At 37.6% G+C, this 16,530-nt stretch overlaps 1 long non-coding RNA gene across 1 annotated transcript; it reads right to left on the bottom strand.

Annotated features, from left to right (window-relative positions):
• Positions 1-2,458: 2,458 nt before the first annotated feature.
• On the bottom strand, positions 2,459-3,920 carry LOC307119271. Its single transcript, XR_013815630.1, has 4 exons — positions 3,458-3,920; positions 3,260-3,354; positions 3,048-3,170; positions 2,459-2,964 (listed from the first exon to the last, which is right to left on the bottom strand). It is a non-coding gene; the product is annotated as an uncharacterized lncRNA (long non-coding RNA).
• Between the last annotated feature and the right edge of the window lie 12,610 nt (positions 3,921-16,530).

Here is a 16,530-nt window from a genome sequence, read left to right as displayed (position 1 = left end):
CTCATTGCAAAGGGAACGTTTGAGTGGCAGTGCTATTTCCTGCTTCATCATTAGCACAACCCGGCAATTTCTGTCCATCAAGTGTCCCCTTCAAACTAACAAGCCAGTTAACAGAAGCATTTAACCTCTCAAGGTTAAGTGAACTGATTGAGCAAAGACAATTACTGAGAAGCTGACCACATATATAGAGTATATACTGTATATATACAAACAGTAAATATTGCATAATATGGCAATGCCCAAAGAGAGAAATGTATAGTTTTCAAGAATGAAAGAGGCTTGTGTTTCCAACATTTCCTCCCTGTTTTTAAAGAGAACAGCTTATCCCTGTGAGTCTCAGCAATTGTTCAATTGCCTAGAAATCGAGGCCAGACAGCTGCAGTCTTTAACAACAGTTCAGAAAAAGGTCATGGCAGGAGAAAATTGTGTGTTCCTGACTACGTTGGTTTATCCACCTCAGGACCACAAATATTTTTGTTGTGGGTTTTGGTAGTTATCATCACTGCCAGGGTGCTGTTGCTCAAGTATTCTGAGTTGTTTTAGCAAATTACTATGCTGTTAGGGCATTCTGGATGGTTGCTATGTGTTTACAAGCCAAAGTCAAAAGAGCCCACCTGCAAGTCTCTATGACGTTCTGGCCCCAGTATGGCTCCTTCAATGAAAATCATTGGGAGTATTTTTGTTTCTTTTCTTCTTCTTTTTTTCGCACAGCAAGCAAAAACTGAATCTTCACCAATTTGCATACGGTTTTATGAACACTTAAAACTTACTCTGATCAGTTGTTGAGCCTGTCATTCTGTAAGTAGCTATAATTGTCAGTTGCACATTTTGATTCGCTGCCTTGAATATTACAGTTCTACCTGGCCTCAGCACTTTTCCTGAAATTGAGCTTGACACCTCGGTCTGTAATGCGAAAACATCATTCCCTGGAACTCTTACTTACATACCTACTGGACTTCAATTTGGCTGATGGGCCGCTCCTTGGCCAGAGTTCAACAAGCAGAGACAGTCCTGCTGACAGTGGTGAAACAATTAATGCCCTGTGAAGTTATGATGCTGGCAGCTGCCCTTGTCCCATGTAGTGCTTCCATTCTGGTGACAGGACTATCCTTCTTTTTGCAGCTTCACATACTGACGTTATATTTAGATATCTGTCTGGGTTTACATCACTGGGAGGAGGAAACATCAAGCTAAATCCGGGCTTTTGCAATAATCAAGTGCGTTACCATTTCAAAGAATTGACTTAATGTCCAAGAAAACCATTATACTATACTCTGGAATAACAATTGTGCAATAGTGTTCTGCAGTACTGTTTTTTAATTATTCATATATTTTATATAAACAACGCAGCTAGCTCATTAAATCAGAACAGCTTAGAAAGAATATAATAATCTTCTGGACAAACTTTTTTTTTTTTTTTTTTTTGGCGCAGATCTTGGGGGTGGAGCATGAAGTGGGTCCTTCCCAGAAGTGGTGATGTCCCACAGAGATGTTGAAATAGGCTGTGAATGTAAATATGTATTTATTTACAACAACAACAAAAAAAGAAGAAGAACTCCTGGCCAATTCTTTTCTGCAGAAATGTGTTAAGTTTGACAGACTGGTAGATCTTCTAATATAAGAACTGCTCTTTTCCCTGCCACATCCTCTCAAAGGATTCAGATCAGAACATCGACTAGGCCGCTCCAAAAGTTGCATTTTTGTTTCCTTTCAGCCACTCAGACGTGCAATTGCTTCTGGATTTTGGTTTGTTGTCTGGCTGCATCACCCAGTTACACGTAAGCTTCAGCTTACACACAGATGGATGGATATTCTCCTTAAGAATTACATGGTATATAGAAGAAATTATGCTTCCCGCAGTGATAACAGCAAAACATCCACATAGAACCAAACTGTCACTATTATGTTTCACTAGATACTGTATGAAGTTCTTGCTTTAAAATGATATGCTCATATCTCCATAATATTTTCCCAGAGTTCACCCAGGGATTCATCCATTTGCAAACATGAGATGAGCTTTGATGTGCTTCTTGGCAAGCAGTAGTTTTTACCTTGCTACTTTTCTTATTGTTCTTTTCTTATAAGTCATAAACACTGACCTTATAGCTGATGCTAGCAATATTTGCAGTTCTTTAAAAAAAAAAAAACTTCCCAGAGGAGGTCACTGCATGAAAAGTGGGATTTTCGACCCCGTAAACGCCTGTATACTCCTGGAAATCTCCCTAATTTTCGGCAGTTTTCGACAATTTAGAGGCAGCGAACGTCGCGTTTGTCTGTGCCACAAATTGTCGTAAACGAACCATGACGTAGGTGGAGAGCCCCCCGCTGAGAGACCGCGCGGAGGTGCGACGCCTCTAATTTGCATATGAATAGCAGCGAAACCAGAGAGTCAACGGCCAGACTTGAATTTACTCACTCACTATTGGCTGAAGCCACTACATTTAAAAAAGAAAAATCCCTCGTGATTGGTTGGCAGATCACTGCAAACCAATCATTATTGGTCCCCCTGGCTCATTATAAATGTAAACCCCAATAATAATAATAAATATATAATTTATGTTGTAATAATTTGTTTCATATTAATGTTATTGTGCTATGATGTATTCATACCATCAAGGAATATATGGGAAAATTATACGGACCGTGCCGTTTATTCAAACAAGGGGCTTCATTTATAAGCATACAGCTGTTCATTCAAGAGAAAGGGCTTCATTTATAAAACACAGCGGTTTACTTAAAGAAAGAGCTTTATTGTTAAACACACAACTATGTACAGTGCAGCAGTAATGTCTCGTAATGTAATGTAGAGTTCGGCGTGCTCCAGGCTGCGAGAGCGCGGTGGCCGCACAATCCATCCAGACACCCCGTCAACAAAGCCGTCTTCCTCGTCAAACATGAGTTCAATGGTCGCGGACTTCCAAACGTCCACCTCATCCTCATCCAGCACTCTCTCGCTTCCAGCAACTGTAATACAATCCATAAAGACAATAAGCAACCTGAAAAATACTCACATTGACAAAAAACGGATCTAATATAATAAATCTTACCCTTTTTCTTCTTGATCGACTCCGAGCTAAACTTCGCAGTTTCCGCCTGCTATGTAACGTTAAGTTCAGGTTGTTTGTATCTGAAGCTCCAGCGTGTCGATTCATAATACGTCTTACAGGCAGCTGGAAAACAATTACATGAGACTGGTATTAATAAAAACAGTCACGTTAAAATTAAACAAGGAATGAGAAACACATTAGAAGTTACTTACACACAATGTCGTCATGATCAGCGGTTAAATCTGGACTCGCGGAAATCGCTCCAAGCAGATAAGAGCTCACAGCTTCGTTATGAGGCGAGGATAGTCTGTGTAAACAAAATGTGCAGTTTTAAGCTCGGATCTATTAACGCATCCATTTCCTTATACAGCTGAATAAAAGCATATTCTTTAAATCGTAACGTTACATACCCATGCTGTGGTTCATAACGCCTGCAGTTTGCCTCAGAGTTATGAAGACGAAGACAGCCTCCTGAAAATGAGTCCAAAAAGTTCGTCGCGTCCATGCAGAGATTGAGTTGAAGACGGTGTCCTGTCATTGTTGATCACGAAAAAGGAAAGCAGCAAAAAACATAAAAAAAAGTTTAAAGCTCGTCTTCTACGCGTCATGGCCATGACCTCGACCTCGCACCTCATTGGACTAGGGCTATAATAAGGAACGCGCCCGGGGCCAAATCTCTTTATACGAAACGCGTGACTTATAATCGTTTCAACCTTCAACACGCCCTGTTTTCCGCTTCAACGCAGCAATTTTTTACGTGTGTCTTCTGTATGTGTAGACCCATGGTGTAGACACGCACATTCTGGTCGTGTAACAGGCATACACGCACAGTCGACGCACAGTTTTAACATGTTAAGAAGACACATTTGAACGTGTTTCTTAACGCGCACATTCTGTACATGTCGAAGTGTAATATTTTTTTTTAAAGCAGACTTACCTTTAGATGTAGCTTAGGCTACATACAGATTAATATAAGATATTAATTAATTGCTTAACTGACTACTGTGCTAGAGTAAAGTAGCCTAATGTTACAATGTATATTAAGTAAATGCTTAATATTATACAATTATTATAATTTATCTATATGGGTTATTGTTTGTTTTTTAAAGTTAGGCTATATATATCTAAAAGTATAGGCTAATTTACACAGCACATATTTATAACTGAAAACACACACAACTTTATTCACTTTCACATAATAATGTTTTTGTAATTTGGTGTTTAGTTTGTTGTATAGTTTGTTTATACTGTTCTGTCTCTGTTTTGTTTCCAGGAACATCTGATGAGTGCTATAATAAAATGACTTCATTATATTTAAAATATGTTTTGATATTCATTTTATTTATATTATTAATATTTTATTTACCCATAAACGTGTCTTTAGGAAGCCATAAGTTATAGAGACAAGAATAACTTTTGCCATTTAAATGCCACATTCATTTACTGAGGACCCATACAGCCAATGATCATGTGTGAAAACACATACATAAATTGATCACTTAGAAATCAAAACTAAGGTTTGAGAAAGAAAGAATATGCATACAACAAAATATATTGTTTCATAGCAGCTTCAGTAACAAGTTCAAAACAAATTCTGCTGTAAACCGGCTCTAACAAGCCAATATAGTGTCAATATTCAGCTCAAGTGACTTCAGTGTTGATTCAGTTCAGTTGATTTCAGTTCAACTGTAAATTCCTCAGTTGTGCATTGTGTGTAGTTAGATATATGCAAAAACAACATTTTTGGAAATAGTTAAAATAGTTTTGCACAAAGTGTTGCTTTTGCAAGAGATGTCTGATGTTTTGTGTGTAGAGTTACAAGAAATGGAGCCATATTTTCAGAAATTGTGTGTAAGCAATTAGATAAAACTGTAAATGAATCCAGTTTATTTTAGTTCAGGACTCATAGTCCAGGTGTTAGTAATCTGTGCTTAATCTTTGTTCCAGGCAACAATTTTTTAACTCACGATTAACTAGATTAAGGCCTACTCTTGGCATAATTTAAACCCTGTCCAGGAAACCACCTCTTGAAAATCTGCATTGATAATTCATAAAATGTGGTGTGAGCTCAATTTAAATGACAATTACAGAAAAACACAATCTGACTTAACTATAAACAAACAAACTTGTACTTTTCACATTTATGATTAATAGCCATTTAAAAAATCATTCACAGTGCAGGGTGGACAAATTAATGTTGGTATGTAAACTGTATGCTTTACTTGATTTATTTGTGTGCTTTGGTTCATTGTCTTGTTGCATCACATAACCTCTCTAAAGGTTGAAGACATGAACTGCTGTCCTGTATTTTTTTATTTTTTTTACATAACATTGGTTATTGCTAATGACATACAGAGTAATTAATCTACACTGTGAGCCCGGACAAGTTGAATCTACTTAAAAAATTGGAGCAAACTGGTTGCCCTAAAAATTTAGTAATGTGAACTAAAACGAGTACATTTAACTTAAATTTAAGTTAACATTTTAACTTAAACTTTAAACTTGTTTTAGTCAAAAAAATTCAGAACCTAGATAAAACTCCCCCTGCTGCTACTCTGATTTGCATTTGTGTAGCTCACAGCATCTTCATTTACATGATAAAGCCTCCCCTAGAATTAAGGGGAGGGGGGGTCATGGGGGGACAACTGCCAAGCAAGGCCCACGTCAATTTCAGACAATTTACGGCAGTTTTCGGTGTTGCCTGCAAATTGCCGTGCACAGTCGTAAACCTGAAGTTTCACGGCAATCTACAGTGTCACATACTGACGAAAATCCCACTTTTCATGCAGTGGGTGCCACTATCTCCTTGGAGAAATTTTGGCAGGTTGGCGACTTTTCTGTGCGCATTCTCCACCAGACTCTCCTCCATTTGCAGTTAATGACTCGCACTGTGGTTCAATTGAGTCCAAGAACCTTTGAAATGGCTTTCTAACCCTTTCCAAACTGATATATCTCAAAAACATTATTTTCTCATCTGTTTTGGATTTTTTTTTTTTGAGTAATGCAGAATTGTTTATTTATATATATACACCGATCAGGCATAAGGCATAACTTCACAGGTGAAGTGAATAACACTGATTATCTCTTCATCACGGCACCTGCTAATGGGTGGGATATATTAGGTAGCAAGTGAACATTTTGTCCTCAGTTGATGTGTTTGAAGAGGAAAAAATGGGCAAGCGTAAGGATTTGAACGAGTTGGACAAGGGCCAAATTGTGATGGCTAGACGACTGGATCAGAGCATCTCCAAAACTGCAGCTCTTGTGGGGTGTTCCCGGTCTGCAGTGGTCAGTATCTATCAAAAGGGGTCCTTGGAGGGAACAGGGGTAAACTGGAACATGGGCGGCCAAGGCTCATTGATGCACGTGGTAAGCAAAAACTGGCCCGTGTGGTCTGATCAAACAGACGATCTTGCTAAAATTGCTCAAGAAGTTAATGCTGATTCTAATAGAAAGGTGTCAGAAAACTCAGCTGTTTTGCCTCTGATTGAATGTTTCAATATATATGCAATATAAGCTCAACAGGACTGGTTGCATTAATGCCTGCCTCCTACATTTAATGAAAATGTTGTTTTATATATATAGTGTATACACACACAAAATATACACAAAGTAGAATATAGGTATAGAATAGAATATAGAATAGGTTTTTACTACTGTTAAAGGTAGGTTAGGCAATTTTGAGAGCAGCTAGCAATAGCAAGTTAGAACACATGAACACGCACAGCAGATTCTGTCAAGCGTCATGAGAGATGGTGTTAAGTTTACAGAACTCGTACTTGTACCACCTGATTTCTGCAGATTAATTTCAGCGTTGATAGTGTTCACATAGAAATGAATGAATCCGAGTCTGAGGACATAAACAGCATCGGGTAGAACGTCACAGGTTATCTTAATTATGGTTACAACATGGCGTGCCGGGAACGCAGCATAAGCTTGTTTTGGTTCAGGAGGAACTGTAACAGGTGGCTGAGTTTTGTTTTAGCCTTACAGAACACGCTTATGACTGCTGATGTCTGTGCGAGCAGGGTACGTGGAGGTATGGAAATACAGATGTTGATAGGCAGGAATGACATTGTGAAAAATTTTTGGTCCAGAGACTTGACGATATATGTTCATGTTTTAATATTTAGACCACTTCTATTGATTGCTATCAGGATATGAAGAGAGTTTCAACAGTGTTTATAAAACAAATTGCCAAACCTACCTTTAAATATGCTGTAAACAGATCACAGAAGCTCTCAAGAAAATATAAAAATGTTGCTCTCAAGATCTGACCAGACTGCTTTGGTGCTGGATTTGCAAAACATTGCTAGGAGTGGACCCCCTAGAAAATAAGGATCCTTTTGTGCTTGATGGGGAGCCTGTGCCTCAGTACTGATGAAAGGGAGACATGGAGCGCTGGTTTTCTTATATTTGTCTTCTTAGCAAATCCCTGTTCCAAAATTAAAAGGTTCAGTAATCACCAGGTGGTGATTGTTGCTCTTTCCCTAAACTGTGAAATAAAGTTAAACTTGAAGCATTAAACTCGCCAAACTGAGGCAAATAAAATGACAGATGTTTTGCTGGTTTGTTGACAAGACTTGTGAACTGTGGCGGCAGATCCGTTGTGTGTGTGCACAGGTTTATATTACATTGTGGGGACCAAATGTCCCCACAAGGATAGTAGAACCTGGAATCACCTACATTGTAAATATAAACATGCAGAAAGTTTTGTATTACGGTATAGGGGTAGGGTTAGTGTAGAGGGAGAGAATATACAATGAGTACAGTTTAAAAATCATTATGCCTATGGAGAGTCCCCACAAAGATAGTGAAACCGAATATGTGTGTGTGTGTGTGTGTGTGTGTGTGTGTGTGTGTGTGTGTGTGTGTGTGTGTGTGTGTGTGTGTGTGTGTGTGTGCATGCATGTGTCTGTGCTTGTTTATGATTTATAAGAACACAAATTTGTATAATGACATGGGTAACGTAAACATGATTTATGAAAACATTTCCTGAGTCCTCATAATTCAAATGACTTACATTAAAAATGTAAAAATGCAGAAAGTTTTCTTTTCTGGGTAGGGTTTCTTAGTACAGGGGGGACAGAATATACAGTTTGTACAGTATAAAAAATATTACGCCTATATGGAGAGTCCCCGTAAACCACATATTCAAAAGTGAGTGTGTGTGTGTGTGTGTGTATGGGGGGAACTTACCAACCTTTGCCACAAGCTGTGTTCCAATCTGGAGAGCTGTTATCTAAACCAAGAATCATAGGATGCTGGGATTAGATTTACAGGAACAGGACATATGGATCTTTTTGTAAATTACTGCACAGCAAAAAAGGAGGATCAGAGTCATACATTAACCACCATGGTCTGAGAAACAAAAGAAAACAGCATAATATGAAACAAATTCCACAGAAAAGGACATAATATTTATTTTTTAAAGAACAATTATTTTATTTAGTGCATTCTACCAGAGTGTTTAAATGTGTTATTTACAGCTATGTTTGTGTTTTGTTGATTTTACACAACCATAATTGTTCAAAAAGAAGCTCTTAAAAATATAATTTATTTAAACACTGATTTACTTTATGCATATTCTTTGATTTGATTTTCTTAATGCTTCATGGCAATGTATGCAGTGTTTTAATCTTGGGTGAGCAGGTTCATTTATAGCCCCACAGAACCTTTGCGGAATCTGAAACCAGGGCGATTTATGGCCTGTGTTTCTGCTGATACAGTCCTGCCTGTCAAAACCATCAGTGTTAAACAAGCGCCACTCATCGTAATGCCCAGATATGCAAACAAAACATGAAAAGACCAGAGGGAACAGCTAAAGTAAAAGAGACCTTCAAATCAATTACCCTGTCCCATCAGTGTCATAGCAATTATGAAAAGTCATTAAATGATACTGTTTAATATTCCACTCGGATAAAATGGAATTCAAGCCCAAAATTATATGTGCATTGTAAAGAATGAAAAACAATTTGTGTTTCTACTTTCATTGTGTTTCATTGTGTGTGGTTGGCTTGTAAACACTGATCTAGAGATGAGTCATTTTTATTTTATTTTGGTCTTTTATATACCAATGAATTGTTACTAGATAGGGGAATGATTGGCAAACATTTTGACAGTTTCTTCTTTTTTCACACTCATTGAGTTTGCTCATCACTCCTTTGCTCTGTTATGAAACCTAATGAGCTAAAAACATACATCATTATAAGGCATCCTCCAGATAACAAGGCTGTTCTAAAAGGGTCAGTCTTGCTAAAGTCTTGCTGACCAACTTATTGAAAAACTCATCATTGCAGATTACCCTAATTATCATAATAAGCACATTCACTAATTTCGTTGCAACTGGCTTGACCGGAGTTCAGCTCTCGGCATCGTACTTTTAATGCAGCATGTCAAGTTAAAAAGTCAACTTTTTTGCCAAATCTTATTTTTTATGGAATATTGCAGTATTTTTTTTTATATAAATTATTTATCTGTGCACATCATTATTTATTTAAAATTCATATGCCCTTGTAATCTTTAATCAAATAACTTACCCTCACTCTTGCAGCGAGATCTCTTCTCTGATGACACATTCACATGCGAGGACGGGACAACCTGTCAGTCACATGAGATTGACCAATAGCAAACCACAACCATCCGATGCCCAACATTTTTTTTCTTGTTCAAATAGTTTTTTTTCACTCAGAAAAGACTATTGCAACTTCTATTTCATGCCGACTTTAAAGGGGTCATGAACTGTGAAATTCTGACATATAAGAAGAATATCCTGTAAGTTTCAGAAACTGAAAACTCCCTTATTAGTCCAAAAGCAGCTTTATTGTAACCAAGCCCAGAGAACAAGTCATTATGGAATGTGCCTATAGGTGAAAGAACACATCTGCAGAAGAAAATCAAAACTTACTTCATCATTGCAACTTTGGCCCCGCCCACTGGCGTGTTAGTGAGATGACGAGGAGACAAGAGCGATACAGGATAACTGGACTAAAAATAACATTACTTTCCAAAGGATCCTAACGCTGGGCATGTGGTTCTTTATTTTCAACAATGTGAATGTCTCAGTTGAGCATTATTTATTTGTAGTCGGTACATTTCACTGTGGATTCTTTTGTTAATCAGTCCCAATTTCTGCGCAGGCTTTGCAAACAGACTTTGCAAACAAACTTTTACGATATAGAATCGTCAGTAATGCGACAACATCTAAGTAACTGTTCATTCTAATGCCTGATCTGTGACCAGTGATTTCTTATATAGTCTATGTAATGATTTATTTACAGTCATATTCTTTGTCTATATGTGTCAGTAAATCAAACCAGTGACTAAATGGTCCACTACATATTGTTTCTCTTAGTAGGATTTAAAATGTGATTAAATTATATATAGAAAGCAAACAAAGAGCGCTTCCTTTACAAATTGCTGGATCTGTCAATCAAACAGGGCAAGTTTATCAGTGGCTGAGTTCTGGACTCTCGCCCAAACTCCCGTAATAATCAGCGAATCTCTTATTTACATTGTTTGTTAAGATGAAAGCATTCATTGGTGTGCAGAAATCAAGTTGAAATGACAAGATCACTGCATTTATGCCACTATCTAAATACAATGCCATAGAAAATATAATCAACACTTTTCACGATTAGTTAAAGGGGCTATATGCGTTTTCTGAAATTTAAACTCGCGACTGACACCTGTGGCCAAAAAACAGAACTGCTCTCATTTTCTGCTCGCTCTCGCAGCGGTGGTGACGTCACATCCGCAGACAGCGCGGGAAAAGATGACGCGCCAGAAAATAGGAAAAATAGGATACAGGCTTATAGGTGCACCCACTGTGAGCGGACAAGGTGTCAGTATGCTCATCAGGAGATGTTTGAGTCATGAATGGTAAAATAAAAAGGCTATTGTTACGTTTATTTTGGGGAAAAAGTTGCATATAGCCCCTTTAACCTTGAGACCTGTAATAGTAAAAATGCTTTCTGTTTGACATGTTTTTTGTAGAATTTGTATTGCATTTCGAAATCAGTAAAAACTCACATCACACATAATCATGCCTGATAATTGTTGTCATGATTGATCACTTAAGATTGCTTATGCACATCCCAGTTTAATTATCCCCTAATTAAAAATATATTAATAATATTTGTGTGTGTGTGCTGTGTATTTTTAGGCTTATTAGAGTAGTACACTGTAGCAACATTCTAACTGCAAACTCAATTGAAATAAGCTGTAATTTGAAGAGGAAGTTTAGCCATTTATGCTTCCATGTTCCATGTATGTTTCCAAAACCCAACCTAAACACTAGATGAAGGGACAGCCATTTATAGTGGTGTCCAAAACCATAGTGGACAATATAGAGTTCAATCCAATAATGCACCTCAATAATGAGTGTGCACTCAAAGGTTAGCCACTCGAAAATGCAAATTCACTATGAGTGTTGTGCCAAATTAATTTACGCATCTTGCCAAATGATGGCATCTGCAGCTCTTTCAGTGCACTCAAATCTGCTCACTTGTTATCATTCACTCATTCAGTGGACTAGATTAGTGGTAATATAGTATAGTAATATAGGGAATAGTGAATTGGGGTATAGGAGACGATTTGGGATACATACAGCCTTAAGGTACAGTCACATTAGCAAAATATTTGAGGGCAAAAGGTCCATTGTCTATTGTCAATATTGGATATCGATGTACTGTGCATCCGGAAAGTATTCATAGCGCTTCACTTTTTCCACCTTTTGTTGTTACAGCCTTATTCCAAAATGGATTAAATTAATTATGTTCCTCGAAATTCTACAAACATTACCCCATAATGACAACGTGAAAGAAGTTTGTTTGAAATCTTTGCACATGTAAACTAAAACACATACAAATGTGGGAAAAAATCACATGTACATAAGTATTCACTTTGTTGAAGCACCTTTGGCACCAATTACAGCCTCAAGTCTTTTTGAGTATGATGCTACAAGCTTGGCACACCTATTTTTGGGGAGTTTTTCCCATTCATCTTTGCAGGACCTCTCAAGCTTCATCATGTTGAATGGAGAGCGTCGGTGCCCAGCCATTGTCTCTGTACATTACTGCATTCATCTTTCCCTCGATCCTGACTAGTCTCCCAGTTCCTGCTGCTGAAAAACATCCCCACAGCATGATGCTGCCACCACCATGGATGGTATTGGCCAGGTGATGAGTGGTGCCTGGTTTCCTCCAGACATGACGCTTGCCATTCAGGCCAAAGAGTTCAATCTTTGTTTCATCAAACCAGAGAATTTTGTTTATCATGGTCTGAGAGTCCTTCAGGTGCATTTTGGTGCAGAGATGGTTGTTTTTCTTGAAGGTTCTCCTCTCTCCACAGAAAAACACTGGAGTTCTGTCAGTGACCATCAAGTTCTTGGTCATGGTGGAAATCAGTGGAAATAGGATGCACCTGAGCTCAAGAGTGTCATGGAAAAGGTTGTGAATACTTATGTACATGTACATTTTGGAATAAGGATGTAACATAACAAAATGTGTCAAAAGTGAAGCACTGTGAATACTTTCCTGATGGACTGTATGACGTCACTTTCAGATCTTTTTTTGAAACTCTTGGATGGGGAAATCTTTCCACCTCACACAAAATTCCCGATTATCTGGATTCTTATTGAAATGACTGGATTCCACCCGTGGATTCACAGAACAATGGTAAATGCGACAGCATCTTTAGCCTCTAACTTCTGGTGCAGTGTATGGAAATTGTAAAAAACAAAAAGAAAAAAAAAAGAGTACCAAATTGAATATTGAGCAAGTGTCACACAACAGGAACAAACAATATTGATCCTCCTTTACACTAAATGTATTTAAACCTTTTGGAACTCATTACTAAAACATTACATTTTATGCAAAAATACAGAAATAAGTTTGATATGGGAATATACAATTCTCACATTGCACTTTAGATTTTTCTTTGGTACCACTGACATCAGTAAGACCATGCTGGTGTACTTAAGTTTTACTTGTAACAGCATAGCAATACAGGTCCACCAGCATTAAACAGCCAGGGCCTGGATTGAAATTCATGCTGGTGTCTTTTAGCAGGGATCAAATCAGAGGTAAAGCTCTTGAATTCATTAAAAACAGTAAACCATATAGGGGACATCAAGGCATCTCCTGAGACCATCTTGACTTTCAAATATTAATGGTAAACCAAAGCTTCCATTATCAAAGATCATTGCAGTGTGACTGTAGTTGTTTAGAGGAAATATTGCCTGATAGGGTTGTTTTGCCCATACCTGAGGCTGGTGAGGAGGAGGTCTATGGAAGGTCACTCCTGCAGTGCGTAATTAGACAGCAAACTGCCTCACTAAATATGGCGGCTGCCCTGCAGAGCGCATTCCCACACACACACACACACCACACAAAAACACGTGCACGACTATGAGTTTAACACCAGCTGGACAAACAAGCAAACAACTCTCTCTCTTTGGCTCAATTATTATTCTGTCCGATTTGGAGTTCTGTCAGGATAGGTAAAATTGCCAGTGAAGCTGTACATGTACAAGCTGTACATGTTCACAGTTTATATTTTATGTTCAATAATATATGCCAAGAAGTCATGGTACGTGGTACTTTGCGTAAGTGAATTATTTATAATCTTCAAAGGGTTTGATAGGGGCAAATGTAATGTTTAATATTTAAATTAAAGGGAAATAATTACATACTGACCACACAGAGACTGCCGCCCAGAATACTAATACCACTTAGGTTTTTATTTGGTTGTTAAATAATAAAATACAGTATCTCTAAAAATCTTCTTTTCTAGCACATTTGATCAAAAATTCATAAATTGATTTCTGCTCTGCAACTTAAAAAAGGATGATCATCATTAAAATGCCACATTTTATGTTTAAATGTATGTCCGATTTATGACCCGTGGTTACTATTCATATGAATAAAATTGTCATAATACTCAGTGCACCTTGGCAACTCAGTGTTGAGCAACCATCACTTTGAGGCATTTATTTCCTCATTCCTAATTCCTTTTACACAGTGCAAGAAGAGCTTTACTGGGATTTTACTTCAAAACATTGAACAATGAGGTCTTGCTTTAGGTACTGTAGACCGTGGGCTCCTCTGGCCCAGGAGCCATACATAATTAAAGTCATTTAGCAAGGCTTGGGGTTGGTTTGCATCCATAAAGTGTTGCTTAACCTTTGAAGCCCTGCCAAGATCTGCAATCCACAAAAGATAGGTGCACCACTGGTCCGAATTAACTGATGGCCAAACATTTTTTTGTGAGATTTGAGCTGGTGTGAATGGCTTGATTTGATCCTTTTTGATGGCATTAGGGTTGTGAGGGTTTTCTATATTGATGTTTAGCTTCGTTTAACCATAGTCACCCCACGAAATGGCCCCAGATTGTTTCGATTTATGATTCGCTTGCAGCCTCCAGCAAGCCCAGCTGAATAATTTACATTGTGCTGAGGCCTGCGTGCCTGGAATGGCTGATAGCATTGTTGCATGCGCGGATGTATGTGTGTGTCTGTGTGCATGTCGGGCAGAGAGGAATAAGGCCAGCAACAGAGTTTCTTACCTTTCAACAGAGGTTGAAAGGTATAAGAAACCCAGTAAGGCAAATATTTGGGGATGTATGCAAGACGGAGATCCCAGCAAAGCTAATTTCACCCTCAATTTCTCATAACAGTTGTCTAAATTTTAACTGTATTTAAAATAATGGTTCACCGTAGGAAAATACAGTTTGGTCTTATTTATTCACCCCCAAGGCATTCATTCACTCATAATAGAAGAAGACAGAATTAACTTATCCAAAAATGTAAATTATTTACTTATTATTAACACTTTGTTAATTATTTTGTCTGTTAATAAAAAAAATATTGGTTTTATTTTATTTATTTTTTCAAAAATATAAATTTTTCATTTGAAAAAGTCCTCCTCACACAAAGCTATATAGAGTGATGCTGGGATGATATTGTTGGCCAAAACTCAGAAACGTGATCGCATTTAGATCCGTGATGAACACATGCTCAAGATATTTTCACATTTTATTCTGCGATATAAAATACATCCGTAATGCCCTCTTATGAGCTTTTACCTGTCTTGTAAAAGGCGCAGAACCTGATTTCACCAAGTGCAACATGTTCCCAACATTCCAATCAACCAATTTGAGCAGATGTTTTATACCACCATCACTGTCCTCGTCAGAGCTCATTTACCAGTACATTCAGCATCTGGCTCATATTCATCATCTCAAACATATTCTCAAAACTATTATTTTGAATAGTTTACTGCCTGCGGTAACTATGAGTGAAACAGCACTTCATCATTGTGTATCAGACATTGCCACATTGTGCAATAAAAGTTAATTGCACTTATTCACTCATCAAAGGTTAAATTATTGTTGTGCAGAAAAAAATATACTTACACTAGTACACACCTCGGGTCCTTAGCGACCCTATGCCATTTTTACAACATTAATGGGAAAACAGTATTGTTTTTTTCTTGTTATATTGTTAATAATGAATTAATTGAGGAATACTAAAAAGGTTGATATCTAAGTAAAATGATTGAGGACGGGGTAGTGAATGACGTCCCAGGTCACTAAAGACCTGAGGTATGTGTTTAAGGGTTAAGTTTAGGCCTACAGCCAGGGTTAGGAGCATCTACAACGGTATCATTTACCTATTACCATTTCCCTCTGATTTTAGAGATAACTTAGGTAGGTTTAGGTTTAGGGGTAGGGATTTGGTTAGCATTACATTTTTGGACAGGAATGTTGTTCCATGATCAACAAAATATGTTGATCCAGGAACATGTCTAACTTGGTAAAATCAGGACGTGTGTAAAACGTGGTAGCTGACAAGTGGCTAAATGGGATTGCAGAGGTTGTCGGGACATTAAACGTCATCAGGCCAAACAGATAAACTCATCTATACACTAGTCCGCATTCATAACTTCATTGTATTTATAATCGCACTCTTGCAAACTATTATGAATTTGCTTTTGAACAAAGACGAGACAGTTGTCGAAAGCTTAGTGATGGTGACTTTAAGGTCATTTGACCGTGGCGTAGTTAGTTTATAGCCTAAGTTTAGCTTTTGACTTCTGGTGAATGTATTTACACTTCAAAATTCATAAAAGCTGTTTGTGAAGATTATCATGATGAACAAAATATAAGAATCTTTTATTAGTCATAGACTTTACTTTCTGCAATTATCTAAAAGCCAATGGAAAAAAAATCCTATTGGGTTTTTGTCAATGCTATCTCACAATCAATTTGTAAGGATTTTTTACAAGGTGGCTAATTCGTACGAATTGTGTACGAATTGGTCGTGAGATAGCGATGACAAAAACCAAACAGGATTGTTTCTAAACCCCAGTGGCGGGTAGAATTGGGCAACTTGTGAAATATGTACGATTTAGCAAAAATCATTCAAATTTGTACGAGTGAAATTCTTTTCTTCTGTTGAGGGAACCAAGGTGATGCAAAAGTT

This window comes from Gobio gobio, assembly GCF_949357685.1.
Source record: "Gobio gobio genome assembly, chromosome: 22".
NCBI lineage: Eukaryota > Metazoa > Chordata > Actinopteri > Cypriniformes > Gobionidae > Gobio > Gobio gobio.
The sequence above is the reverse complement of the archived record's forward strand: the minus strand, read 5'-3'. Positions and strand labels throughout refer to the sequence as shown.